This window comes from Rana temporaria, chromosome 4 (assembly GCF_905171775.1).
Source record: "Rana temporaria chromosome 4, aRanTem1.1, whole genome shotgun sequence".
Classification (NCBI taxonomy): domain Eukaryota; kingdom Metazoa; phylum Chordata; class Amphibia; order Anura; family Ranidae; genus Rana; species Rana temporaria.
The window spans coordinates 438,140,977-438,154,586 of record NC_053492.1 but is presented as its reverse complement, the minus strand read 5'-3'; the positions used below and the strand labels follow the sequence as shown (position 1 = coordinate 438,154,586).

Here is a 13,610-nt window from a genome sequence, read left to right as displayed (position 1 = left end):
TTTGAATTAGGCGCGCTTACGCCGGCCCCATTTACGCTACGCCGCCGTAACTTAGGAGGCAAATGCTTTGTGAATATAGCACTTGTCTCTCTGACTTACGGCAGCGTAGCGTAAATACGATACGCTACGCCGCCGGAAAGATGCGCCGCCGTACCTGAATCTGGCTATTTGTCTTCAACTGTACCACTGCCGTACCAACCCATGATGTCATAAATGAGAACACTCTCTATTGCATAACGGTAGAAAGACACTAAACTCCTTTGTTATCTTTGTCTATTCCAAGATTCGCAAAAAGTACAGTAGTTTGTATTTTTTAATTACTAATGCTGTGTTCATCTTCCAAGTGGTATCATCTGAAACATGGATGCCAAGATATTTAAAGGAAGAAAGCCTCTCCATAGACTCTCTGTTATTTATAAGTGACTCAGTTGGGTTGGGTGGCATCTATTCCTCCTAAGATCCACAACAAGTTCTTTTGTCTTCTTTATATTAAAGGGGAGTTCCAGCCATTTGTATGTTTATTAAAAGTCAGCAGCAACAAAAAGTGTTGCTGCTGGCTTTTAATAAACAGGCACTTACCTGCTCCAGCGCTCCAGCGACGCGCCGGCCGGGGCTCCGCTCCTCTCCCCCCCTCCCCGGCGGGCGTCTTCATCTTCAGTGTGGGCACCCGGCCGTGACAGCTTTCGGCTTCACGGCCGGGCACCCACTGCGCATGCGCGAGCGCGAGCGGCGCGGCACTGCGCATGCGCGAGCGGCGCGGCCCGGCGCCGCGCCGTGTAATTGGCCAGGAGATCGCCTAGGACCTGTGACGTGTCCTAGGCGATCGCCTACAGCAGCCACTTCCTGAAGGCGATTAAGCTTAGTCGCCTACAGGAAGGAGGAAGTGGGACAGGAAGTCCCACTCGTGCTGAAGCCCCCACTCCCCCCCCAAAAAAATTACATGCCAAATGTGGCATGTAAGGGGGAGAGGAGTGGATTGAGAGGAAGTTCCAAATTTGGGTGGAACTCCTCTTTAAGCTCCTAATTGTTGGAGGTAGATCACTGTACAACATTTCTAATCTCCTATTAGTTCACAAATGCATGGTAGTAATGTTCACCAGACAGAACCGGTGCTTTAGTCTGTGGCACGCGAACAGCTAGACAATTATCTCCAACCTAAACAATTTATTGGGGTTTTGCCAAACGCACCTGTGCCTTTCCAAACATTTAGTAATTGTCCCTTTATACAGTCAGGGCATTCTGCTGCCACATTAGGGGCCCATTGTCCTGGGATCTGGTTAAGCCTGTTTCTCAGAACTGTTCACTCTACCTGTCTGCTGGCTTCCAACGTGTTTTACAACCTTGACTAGACATAAAGAGTGCGCCTGTTGGGGTTAGTGGGTCTTCTCATACAACAGAAAGATTTGAAGGTCATTGTGCTGCCGCTAATAAGTGGAGACTGCGAGCTGGGCCTTCTCGTCCACATCAGTGCCTGACCTCACAAATACGCTTCTGGAAGAATGGTCAAACATTCCCATAGACACACTCCTTAGCATTGTGGACCACCTTCACAGAAGAGAGTAGAAGCTGTTATAGCTGCAAAGGGTGGGCCAACTCAATACTGAACCCTACGGACTAAGACTTAACCCAAAAAACAAGTATATAACATTACATTCAGTATACCTCAAACATGTACAGTATGCCGTTTTTTTTGGGGGGGGTGTACATACGGTATTATCAGTATTTTCCTCCCAGGTTCCGGGTACTCGCTCCCGCAGGAGTGGGCGTTCTTGTGCAGTGCCGCAATGTCATCTGGGACTTCGCCCGTATGATTGACATGCCTGAGAAAAACTCCCCCCGGCGGATAAGGCGCATCGCGACTTTCCGAAAGCAGCCAAACCACGAGTCGGCTCTAAACGGCGCCTGCGCACCGGCTAGGAGCCGTGTAGAGCTGACTGCGCAGGTGCCGTATAGAGCCGACTCGCGGTTCGGCTACTTTCGGAAAGTCGTGACGCGCCTTATCCACTGCGGGAAGTTTTTCTCAGGCTCGTCAATCATATGGGCGAAGTCCCAGATGACATTGCGGCACTGCACAGGAACGCCCACTCCCGCGGGAGCGAGTACCCGGAAGTCGGGAGGAAAATACCGATAATACCGTATGTACACCCCCCAAAAAAAAAAACGGCATACTGTACATGTTTGAGGTATACTGAATGTAATGTTATATACTTGTTTTTCGGGTGAACCTCCGCTTTAAAGTTCATGTGTGTGTAAAGGCAGTTGTCCCAAAACATTTGCAGGGAAAGACGTCCAGCAAGACTCCACATCTGCATGTGTAGGATCGCTGTCTCCCATGGCAACAGTCTTATAACAATTTCTAACACAAGTTGTAACAAACTCCTTTACTTCCTCTAAAACACTCCTTGTAGATTTTAGTCCACTGAGCTCCCAGTCTCTCTCACTAGACTTGCTGATTCACTGCCATTGAATCCTGTGAGCTCTTCCAATCTTCTTACTCATTATCTTCCTCAAAAGTCACCACTGCTTCCCTGCTGGATCCCTGGCTTGGCACTCCAGATAGTCCTCAAGCGTCAATTCCACTGGCTGGGTCCCTGGCTTGGCTCCTGCTGAAGTTTCCCGATTCTTCACCGTCCTCGGTTGGTGAGAATTCTGCTCTGGTACTTGCTTTAGCTACTCACTGTGGTCCCTAGTAATAAGGTGGTTGGTCCCTTAGTGGCGACAGCTTCCCCTCAACCTCCGACCACGACAGGTTCTCCTGCCAACAGAATCGTCACTTCTGGTTCTACTGTGCAGTCCCAACCCTACGTAGCCTGCTTGCTTCTGGATAGGCCCTCAGACAGCCTAGAAGCCAGATGTACCCGGGATAGGCCCAAACTCAGGCCTAGCAGCCTGGGAAGCCAACAATGCGTCCACCCAGACAGCCGTCCAGATGGCACCAAACTGTAATCACCTGACTCCACCCAAATAATTAGGTTCTCCCAGCAGGGCCAAGAAAACCCCTGCCCACTGACTAAGACACCCCATATACTCATAATCTGTCCTTGCATCGCTCTTATCTTATCTAATGCCCCCAGGTACCTGGCCACCCAGTGACAAAAGAGAGAAGTGCAGCAATTCCAGACTTAAAGCGACACTAAAGTAATTTTTTTTTTTTTTAAATAACAAACATGTTATACTTACCTCCACTGTGTGTCTCGTTTTGCATACAGTGGCCCCAATTCACGTCTTCTGGGGCTGTCATGGCTCCCCCTCCACAAGAGCTTTCCACCTTCATGCGAGCGAGCGAGCATGGTGGAAAGCTCTTGCGGGCACGCTCCCGTGATACAGCGGTGGGCATAGCCGCCGACTGTATCACTCGGCCCCGCCCCGCCCCCGTCATTGAGGGGTGAGGTAAGTAAAACGGGGGCTATGGGGGGCGGTGCTGTCGGATGTTTTTTCACCTTAATGCATAGGATGCATTGAGGTGAAAAAGCATTTACCTTTACAACCCCTTTAAGGTGAGATCAATTGATCCCTAACAATTGGCCAAGGCAACTATACATGGCAGGTAAATTTACTAGCAGCCCTGCAAAATTACCTTTTTTTTTTTCAATTTGAAGTTCTGTAATTTTCTGTAACGTACAATTCAATATGGCAACTTGGAGGCATTCTGAACAGAGATGGGGGCTGGGTGACCTTTATTAAATTGTTAATAACTCAAAAATAAAAGGAGATAGAGCTGAGATTTAAATGGCACTAACCAACCAGATCAGTTTCATGTCTTTTGGCTGTTGTTGGGCAACTGGGTAATATCTCAAAAATAAAAGCGAGACAAATTTGAATTTTTACAGCACAAAACAGTACAAACATAGCACTAAAGAAACACACTGGAACACACTGCAAAACCAGGTGAAGCTCTGCATAGGAACCAATCAGCCTTCAGTTTCTTTTCAAAGCCTAATTAAACAAGCAGAAGTTATGCCGCGTACACACGATCATTTTTCAGCATGAAAAAACGTTGTTTTTCAAAAACGTCATTTAAAATGATCGTGTGTGGACTTCACATCATTTTTCAGGTTCTGAAAAACGACAATTTTTTTTCCCGAACATGCTGAATTTTTTAACGTCTTTTTAAACTATGTCGTTTTTCGGGTTGTAAAAAATGATCGTGTGTGGGCTAAAACGACGAAAGAACCCTGCGCATGCTCAGAAGCAAGTTATGAGACGGGAGCGCTCGCTCTGGTAAAACTACCGTTCATAATGGAGTAAGCAGATTCATCACGCTGTAACAGACAGAAAAGCGCAAATCGTCTTTTACTAACACGGAATCAGCTAAATCAGCCCAAAGGTGAATGGAACTTCCCCTTTATAGTGCCGTCGTACGTGTTGTACGTCACCGCGCTTTGCTAGAGCATTTTTTTAAAATGATGGTGTGTGGGCAACATCGTTTTAATGATGAAGTTGGGAAAACTTTGTTTTTTAGACATGCTGAAAAACAAAGGGCCAGATTCAGAGAAGAGATATGACGGCGTATCTCCTGATACGCCGTCGTATCTCTGAGATACGATTGTCGTATCTATGCGACTAATTCATAGAATCAGTTACGCATAGATAGCCCTAAGATCCGACAGGTGTAACTTGTGTTACACCGTCGGATCTTAGGCTGCAATTCTAAGCCGGCCGCTAGGTGGCGAGGCCATTGCGGTCGGCGTAGAATATGCAAATGACTAGTTACGGTGATTCACGAACGTCCGCGATGCTCGTCGATCTAAATTTACGTCGTTTCTGTAGCGGTATGCGTCGTAAAGTTAAGGCTGCCTCCTAGGTGGTCTACCAATGTTAAGTATGGCCGTCGTTTTAAATTTCACGTTGTTTGCATAAGGCGTCCGTGAATGGCGCTGGACGCCATTAACGTTAACATCAAACCAATGACGTCCTTGAGACGTCATTTAGCGCAATGCAATTTGACGGACGGAGCATGTGCAGTACGCTCGGCGCAGGAACGCGCCTAATTTAAATGGTGCCCGCCCCATTTGAATTAGGCGGGCTTGCGCCGAGCGGATTTACGTTACACCGCCGCAAGTTTACAGGTAAGTGCTTTGTGAATCAGGCACTTACGCTGTAAACCTGCGGCGGTGTAACGTAAATGGGATACGTTACGCCGCCGCTGCGCAACGTAATTCTTTCTGAATCTGGCCCAAAGTTTTCTTTCATGCTGAAAAATGATCGCATGTACGCGGCATTAGAAGCTGGTTGGCTACCATGCACAGCTGCACCAGATTTTGCACTCAGTTTTAGTAAATCAACCCCTTCTATTGATCTATTAGAAGCAGCTTTTAATTATGCCCTCTTGCCAGCTAGCGGGTGAGTGTTGGGGAATTTTATTTACTTCTAATAAATGAATGTGAACAAGAGTGGCGTCTTTGTCGTGGACAATGAGTCCTTATCCTGAAACCAACCCTTGTTTCCTCTGAGTCCTCTTTATGAAAAACAATGTGTTGAACACAATACAACAAGCAGATTAAACCATCTATATCTGTCACAGATTGACCTATTTCCAAGCGCAATACAAACAAAACGCTGATTATCTTCCGCTCTTGCTGTCAAAGTACACAAAGTTCTAGGAGATCTCATAAAAATACGCTTCTGACTTTTTTTAGATGGAAATTTACCAACTATGGGCTAGATTCAGGTAGGGGCGCGCAATCTAACGGCGGCGCAGCGTATCGTATTTACGCTACGCCGCCGCAACTTACAGGAGCAAGTGCAGTATTCACAAAGCACTTGCTCCGTACGTTGCGGCGGCCTAGCGTAAATGGGGCCGGCGTAAGCGCGCGTAATTCAAATGTGTAAGGGGGGGGCGTGTTTTATGTTAATGTGTGTTGACCTGACGTGATTGACGCATGCGCCGTCCGTGTACATATCCCAGTGTGCATTGCTCCAAATGACGTCACAAGGACGTCATTGGTTTCGACTTGAACGTAAATTACGTCCAGCCCTATTCGCGAACGACTTACGCAAACAACGTAAAAAATAAAAAAATCGAAGCGGGAACGACGTCCATACTTAACATTGAGTGCGCCTCATAGAAGCAGGCACAACGTTACGCCGAAAAAACCTTCCGCAAACGACGTAAAAAACGAACGCCGGGCGCACGTACGTTTGTGAATCGGCGTATCTAGGTAATTTGCATACTCTCCGCCGAAAACGACGGGAGCCCCACCTAGCGGCCAGCGTGAGAATGCACCCTAAGATACGACGGCGTAAGAGACTTATGCCAGACGTATCTTAGGCTAATGTCGGCGTATCTAGCTTTCTGAATACAGAAAGTAGATACGCCGGCGCAGCTTAGAATTTCTTTGATGAATCTAGCCCTATAGGTACACTTTGGCAGATATTCACTCAGTAGTGGGAAACCATCAACAGCCTGGACACCAGGCCTTTGCCGAGAACAAAAAAAGTTTCTCAATACGATAGAAAACGTCTTCAAGGACCTCAATGGACTGTGGTTGCTTCTGGGTTGTTATCATACAGAATCTGATTTTAGCAGAAGGTGTTTGCATATAATTTTGTATTGACACCCAGATATTGGGATCAATAGTGATTTGGCACGAGATTCTTGAAGTTACAAAAAATAACTAGTTTTCGGGAGTTTTAAAGGGGTTGTAAACCCTTGTGTCTTTTCAACTTCTGACAGTGACTAGTGACAGTGACCTATCAGTGCTGCCACTGATTGGCAGCACTGATAGGTGGCACTGGTGGGCACTGATAGATGGCACTGATGGGCACTGATAGGTGCCACTGGTGGGCACTGATTAGCAGTACTGATGGGCACTTATAGATGGCACCGAGGGGACCAATGTCCCTGTAACAGAAGCCGGTAAACAGCTTTCTTCTTTTTTCCTCGTGCTGTCAGTATAGGACAGCTGAGGTTTGTAGATCTAGAAATACATTTAAAGCGGAGTTCCGGCCACAATTTCACTTTTTAAATATAAATACCCCTGTAATACGCAAGCTTAACGTATTCTAGTAAAGTTAGTCTGTAAACTAAGGTCCGTTTTGTTAGGTTGTTACAGCATTTAGACACTTTATAAAATAGAAATTGACTGGGGCCATCTTAAGTGTGGGCATCATGAAGCCAGACTGTATGACTTCCTGGATTTCAGCCTTGCAGATCTCGCACATGCTCAGTGCTGCACAAGCAGTGTAATAGGTTTCAGATCAGGTTTCAGCACCTGTGCTGTCCAAGTCACATGATTCTTTGAGACTGAGGAATGCACAGACCTGGAAAGTTACACCCACTACATTCCCAGGAGTCTGTGCGGTGTAGGTTAGGAAGCTTAAGCACCTAGGTGCAGGAAGAGGGAAGATTAACTATTCTGCCTAGCAACAACACTTTGAAGGCATCTAAAAAAAAAAAAAAATTACTTAAAGGACTGATGACATTTTTTTAAAACTACTGATGTAATGTTATATTTATGGGTGGAACTCCAATTTAAACGGCCAGAGTTTTAAAAAGTTTGTCGGGTTATTGAGTAATCATGTGCAACAGTATTACAAATGTGGTCATAATATAAAATCTCATAACTATCACCCCCAGCACTGCTATCTATAGTGGACTGACTATGCTGATCTCTCCTGTTGCCTGTCTGTGATTTAGCTACAAATTCACATGAATGACACGGATTGTCACAGATAACACTTCATACAGCTACTGAGAGATTAGCCAGGAGATGGGGGGCTGTTAGGCAGGTGCAAAAAGGAAAAATTTGTTTTGTTTCGTTTTAATTCGTTATTTAATTAATTTCGTTAAGTTAGATTTGTTACATGTGTTAAAATCGTTTTTCGGAATTCGTTCGTTTTCTAACGAATTTCGAAAAATCCGGTCGAATTCGAAAATATTCGATAATATTTCAATCGGATTCGAAAACAAATTCTATTCGAATCGAATTCGAAAACAATTCGATTCGAAAACAAATTCGAATGAAAATTGAAAGCAAATTTGAATCAAAATCTAAAAAATATAAATCGATTTCTAAAAAAGAATACAATAAAATAGAATATAAAATAATAAAACAATAGAATGAAAATCAAAGAATAGTAAAGAACAGAATGGAACAGAATGTAATCAAATACAATAGAATATGACCTGGCTTATTCTATCTATCTTCCATTTTCTGAAATTCGAAATTCATATAGAATGAACTCAAATTCGAATAGAAAAATATAAGAATAGAGCAGAAAAAAAAAAAATATATATATATATATATATATATATATTTTATTATTCTACTCTTCTAATATTTTTCTATTCGAATTTGAGTTCATTCTATATGAATTTCGAATTTCAGAAAATGGAAGATAGATAGAATAAGCCAGGTCATATTCTATTGTATTTGATTACATTCTGTTCCATTCTGTTCTTTACTATTCTTTGATTTTTATTGTATTGTTTTATTATTTTATATTCTTTTTTATTGTATTCTTTTTTAGAAATCGATTTATTTTTTTTAGATTTTGATTCAAATTTGCTTTCAATTTTCATTCGAATTTGTTTTAGAATCGAATTGTTTTCGAATTCGATACGAATAGAAGTTGTTTTCGATGTTCGATCGAATTTCGTCTGCGGGTTTTCGATTCGAAAACGTTCGTTCAGTAAATTTGTTAATATTACAATTCGGGAACTCATATGCATCCGAATGTCCGAATAATGAAAAATTTGTCCGAATTTCGATTTCGGAACGAAACGAAATGCACATGCCTAGGGGCTGTCAAATTTTTATTTATTTTTTCAAATTCTTTATTGATACAAACAAGTGTCCAACAAAGCGGTGCATGAGAAAATCTCGGCAATGTCACATAACATGTCAGGTGTCAATTAAGGGCAAGACACAGACAATGTATATGAAATAGAAAGTGAGAGTCAAATAACAAGTGTCAGTAAAAGAGGTGTTGTCGAATATGGAGAGGATCAGTTATAGGGCCCCATGATTAGTAGTTATGCCCTCGGTTGTCCTCCTTCTGAAAATGCTAGTTTCCTCGCTGTTAAGTTGACCTTTTAGTTTTAATACTCCCCGAGTCACTGATCATAAGCAAGCATACAAGTGATCCAGGGGGAAGGGAAGCCTATCATTTTTTTTTCTATGGGGCTCCATAATTAGTAGTTATGCCCCTGGTTGTCTTCCTTTTGAAAATGCTAGTTTCCTGGCTGTTAAGTTGGCCTTTTGGTTTTCATACACACTGAGTCACTGATCAGGAGCAAGCATGCAGGTTATCTACTTAAAGGCCCAGATTCTCAAAGGCGTTACGACGGCGCAACACCATTTGCGTCATCGTAACTCCTCATTTGGCCCCGGGTATCTATGCGACTGATTCTTAGAATCAGTTGCGCATAGATACCCATTAGATCTGACAGGCGTAAGGCTCTTACGCTGTCAGATCTTAAAAGCAATTTTTTTTCCCGCCGCTAGGTGTCGCATCGTCGTTTTCCCCGTCGTCTATGCAAATGAGATAAGTACGCGAGATTCCCGAACATACGCGCGGTCGACGCTGAGAATTTACGTCGTTTCCGTAGCATACGCGACGCGTAAGGTTGCCCCTGCTATTATGAGGGGCAACCAATGTTAAGTATGGCCGTCGTTCCCACGTCGAATTTTAAAAAAATTACGTCGTTTGCGTAAGACGTCAGTGAATGGCGCTGGACGCCATTTACGTAAACGTCTAAGCAAATGACGTCAGGGCGACGTCATTTAGCGCAATGCACGTCAGGTAATTTACCCGGCGGAGCATGCGCAGTACGCTCGGCGCGGGAGCGCGCCTAATTTAAATGGTGCCCGCCCCATTTGAATTGGGCGGGCTTGCGCCGAGCGATTTAACGATACACCGCCGCAAGTTTACAGGTAAGTGTTCTGAGAATCAGGATGTAAACCTGTAAACCTGCGGCGGTGTAACGTAAATCACATACGTTACGCTGCCCAGGAGCAACGTAAATGTATGAGAATCTGGCCCATATAGTCTGTTTGAAAAAAAGACACAAATCCATCTACTTCAACTAATAGGTTAGCCAGGGGAAGACCATAAACATTTTTCTATGGTGCCCCATGATTAGTAGTTATGCCATACCTCCCAACATTTTGAGATGGGAATGAGGGACACCTACTGGCAAACGTATGTGGGCATAAGATACGCCCCCTGACACACCCCCTTAAAGAAGAATTAACCAAAAAAAAAAGGTTATTTAAATTAACTTTTTTTTTACCACTCCTATTCCTTTATATTGGCTTTTAAAATTTACAAAAGAAACAATTTAGAAATTGGATGAAAGGTTTAGCTCTGGGAAACACTTTTTGAAAGATAAATAGTGCATTTTATATACAACTATATAGATCAGACCATAATTAGGGACAAATGAAGAGGAATGAGGGACATCAGAGACAGTCCCTCAAAATCAGGGACAGTTGAGAGCTATGGATTATGCCCCTGGTTGTCTTCCTTTGGAAAATGCTAGTTTCCTGGCTGTTAAGTTGACCTTTTGGTTTTCTTACTCTTTATGTCACTGATCAGGAGCAAGCATGCAGGTTACCTAGTTATATAGGGCCAGATTCAGGTAGAATCGCGGCGGCATAACGTATCGTAGATACGTTACACCGCCGCAATTTTTCATCGTAAGTGCCTGATTCACCAAGCACTTGCGCGAAAAATTACGCCGGCGGCCTCCGGCGTAAGCCCGCGTAATTTAAATGGGCGTGTGCCATTTAAATTAGGCGCGCTCCCGCGCCGGACCTACTGCGCATGCTCCATTTCGAAATTCACGCCGTGCTTTGCGCGCAGTGACGTCATTTTTCCGAACGGCGACGCGCGTATCGTAATTCCGTATTCCCGGAACGGCTTACGCAAACGACGTGAATTTTTAAATTTCGACGCGGGAACGACGGCCATACTTTATACAGCAATACGTTTGCTGTGTAAAGTTAAGGCACCCAAAACGACGACTAACTTTGCGACGGGAAACTAGACTAGCGGCAATGTAGCGAACGCGAAAAACCGCCGTGGATCGCCGTAACTCCTAATTTGCATACCCGACACTGGTTTACGACGCGAACTCCCCCCAGCGGCGGCCGCGGTACTGCATCCTAAGATCCGACAGTGTAAAACAATTACACTTGTCGGATCTTAGGGATATCTATGCGTAATTGATTCTATGAATCAGTCACATAGATACTCTGAGAGATACGACGGAGTATCTCTTTTGTGAATCTGGCCCATAGTCTGTTTGAAAAAAGACACAAGTCCATCTAATTCAACCAATAGGTTAGCCAGAGGAATCCCATCAACATTTTTCTGTGGGACCCCATGATTAGTAGTTATGCCCTCGGGTTGTCTTCCTTCTAAAAATGCCAGTTTCCTGGCTTTTAAGTTGACCTTTTGGTTTCCATACTCTTTAAGCCACTGATCAGAAGCTAGTATGCGGGAAAGTCAAATAAAAATCAGATGGCAACCTCGGCATCCTTGGTCTGGGGCGGCAAGCGGGTCAGCACCCCCCGCTGATCATGTTTCTCTTATGACAGATTTTATGACACATTGGGGGTTATTTACGAAAGGAAAATCCACTTTGCACTACAAGTGCAAAGTGCACTTGAAATTGCACTTGGAAGTACAGTCGCTGTAAATCTGAGAGGAAGATCTGAAATGAGGGGAAGCTCTGCTGATTTTATCATCCAATCATGTGCAAGCTAAAATGCTGTTTTTTATTTCCCTTGCATGTCCCCCTTAGATCTACAGCGACTGCACTTTGCACTTGTAGGGGCAGATCCACAAAGATCTGCACCGGCGCAGCGTATCTGAGATATACGCTACGCCGCCGTAACTTACCTGGCGTTGGTTTGAATCCTGAAAGAATTTGCGCCATAAGTTACGGCGGCGTAGTGTATCTCTAGCGGCATAAGGGCGCGGAATTCAAATGCGGCGAGTAGGGGGCGTGTTTCATTTAAATGAAGCGCGTCCCAGCGCCGAACGAACTGCGCATGCCCCGTCCGTCAAAACTCCCAGGGTGCATTGCTCCAAATGACGTCCCAAGGACGTCATTGTTTTCAACGTGAACGTAAATGGCGTCCAGCCCCATTCACGGACGACTTACGCAAACAAATTTAAATTTTCAAAATTATACGTGGGAACGACGGCCATACTTAACATTGAGTACGCCACCAGATAGCAGCTTTAACTATACGCCGGAAAAAGCCGAACGGAAACGACGTAAAAGAATGCGACGGCCGCTCGTACATTCGTGGATCGTTGGAAATAGCTAATTTGCATACTCGACGCGGAATACGACGGAAACACCACCCAGCGGCCGCCGGAAAATTGCACCTTAGATCCAACGGCGTACTAAGGCGTACGCCTGTCGGATCTAACACAGATGCCGTCGTATCTTGTTTGGTGGATACCAAAACAAAGATATGACGCGCAAAATTTGAAATTACGTGACGTATCAACAGATACGCCGGCGTAATTTCTTTGAGGATCTGCCCCGTAGTCTGCACTTGTAGTGCAAAGTGGATTCGCCTTTCGTAAATAACCCCCATAAACTACATTTTAAAGTAAACATTTTCAACAATTCTACACCGATCGGCTCAATAGTGAATATTAAGAATATGCTACTTACTTGTGACACAACAATCAGATCAGGGATGAAGGGGAGGAAATAAAAAAAAAAAGATGTAGGGTTTTGGTTTCGTCTGCTCTTTCCAAATTCGATATTGATCTCAGAGTTGGCACCGTGGCTGGCCTGGCACGACCTCCGCCGGAGCAGCGCTGGCAGCGCTCTCAGTTCCTGAGGCTCATGATGTTGCAAGAGATGAAGTGAGATCCAAGAAGAAAAAAGAAGAAAGCAGCATCTCTGGGCTGTAATAAGGTGGTGTGGAGTTAAAGTCACACTCAGCAGGCAGAGAGAAGAGGACCTCTGGTGGCAGCAGACAGTCTCCGAAGGGCTGAGCTGTCACAGGAGCACAGGGAGAGCTTGCAGCGGTGACAAGCAGATAATATGGAGTGAGTCAGTTGGAGGAGCACTTGTGTCTAATGCAGATTAGAGGTAGGCAGGGAGCAGGCTGTCTGGGGCAGGTCAGAGACAGACACTGAGCTGTCACACTAATCACCGACTATCAGTGATGTGACACTACAACTGCAGGATGCTGCCGAGTTCCTATAGTGGAGGTACAAATAAAGTGCAGGGTATTTTCAGCGACACCGTATTTTAAGTTATTAATATCCACTTCAGAAGATTTACCCCTTCATGACCAGGCCATTTTTTGCGATACGGCACTGCGTTCGACGCTGTACCAAAATAAAATTGATGTCTTTTTTTTCCCACAAATAGAACTTTCTTTTGGTGGTATTTGATCATCTCTGGGGTTTTTTTGCGCTATAAGCAAAAAACGACTGACAATTTTGAAAAAATTGGGTGTGTTTTATAGCAGAAAGTAAAACATATTGGCCCAGATTCACAAAGAAGATACGACGGCGTATCTCCAGATACGCCGTCGTATCTCTGAGTCTGAGCCGTCGTATCTATGCGCCTGATTCATAGAATCAGTTACGCATAGATTTCTATTAGATCCGACCGGCGTAAGTCTCTT

The 13,610-nt window shown here is 44.5% G+C and overlaps 1 protein-coding gene across 1 annotated transcript in view; it reads right to left on the bottom strand.

The window, feature by feature from the left end:
• Positions 1–13,050, bottom strand: part of RD3 (RD3 regulator of GUCY2D) — a 59,879-nt gene extending 46,829 nt beyond the window's left edge. The window contains exon 1 of the mRNA XM_040351486.1: positions 12,641–13,050. The gene's annotated coding sequence lies outside the window, so the exon portion shown is untranslated. The remainder of the gene's footprint in view (positions 1–12,640) is intronic.
• Between the last annotated feature and the right edge of the window lie 560 nt (positions 13,051–13,610).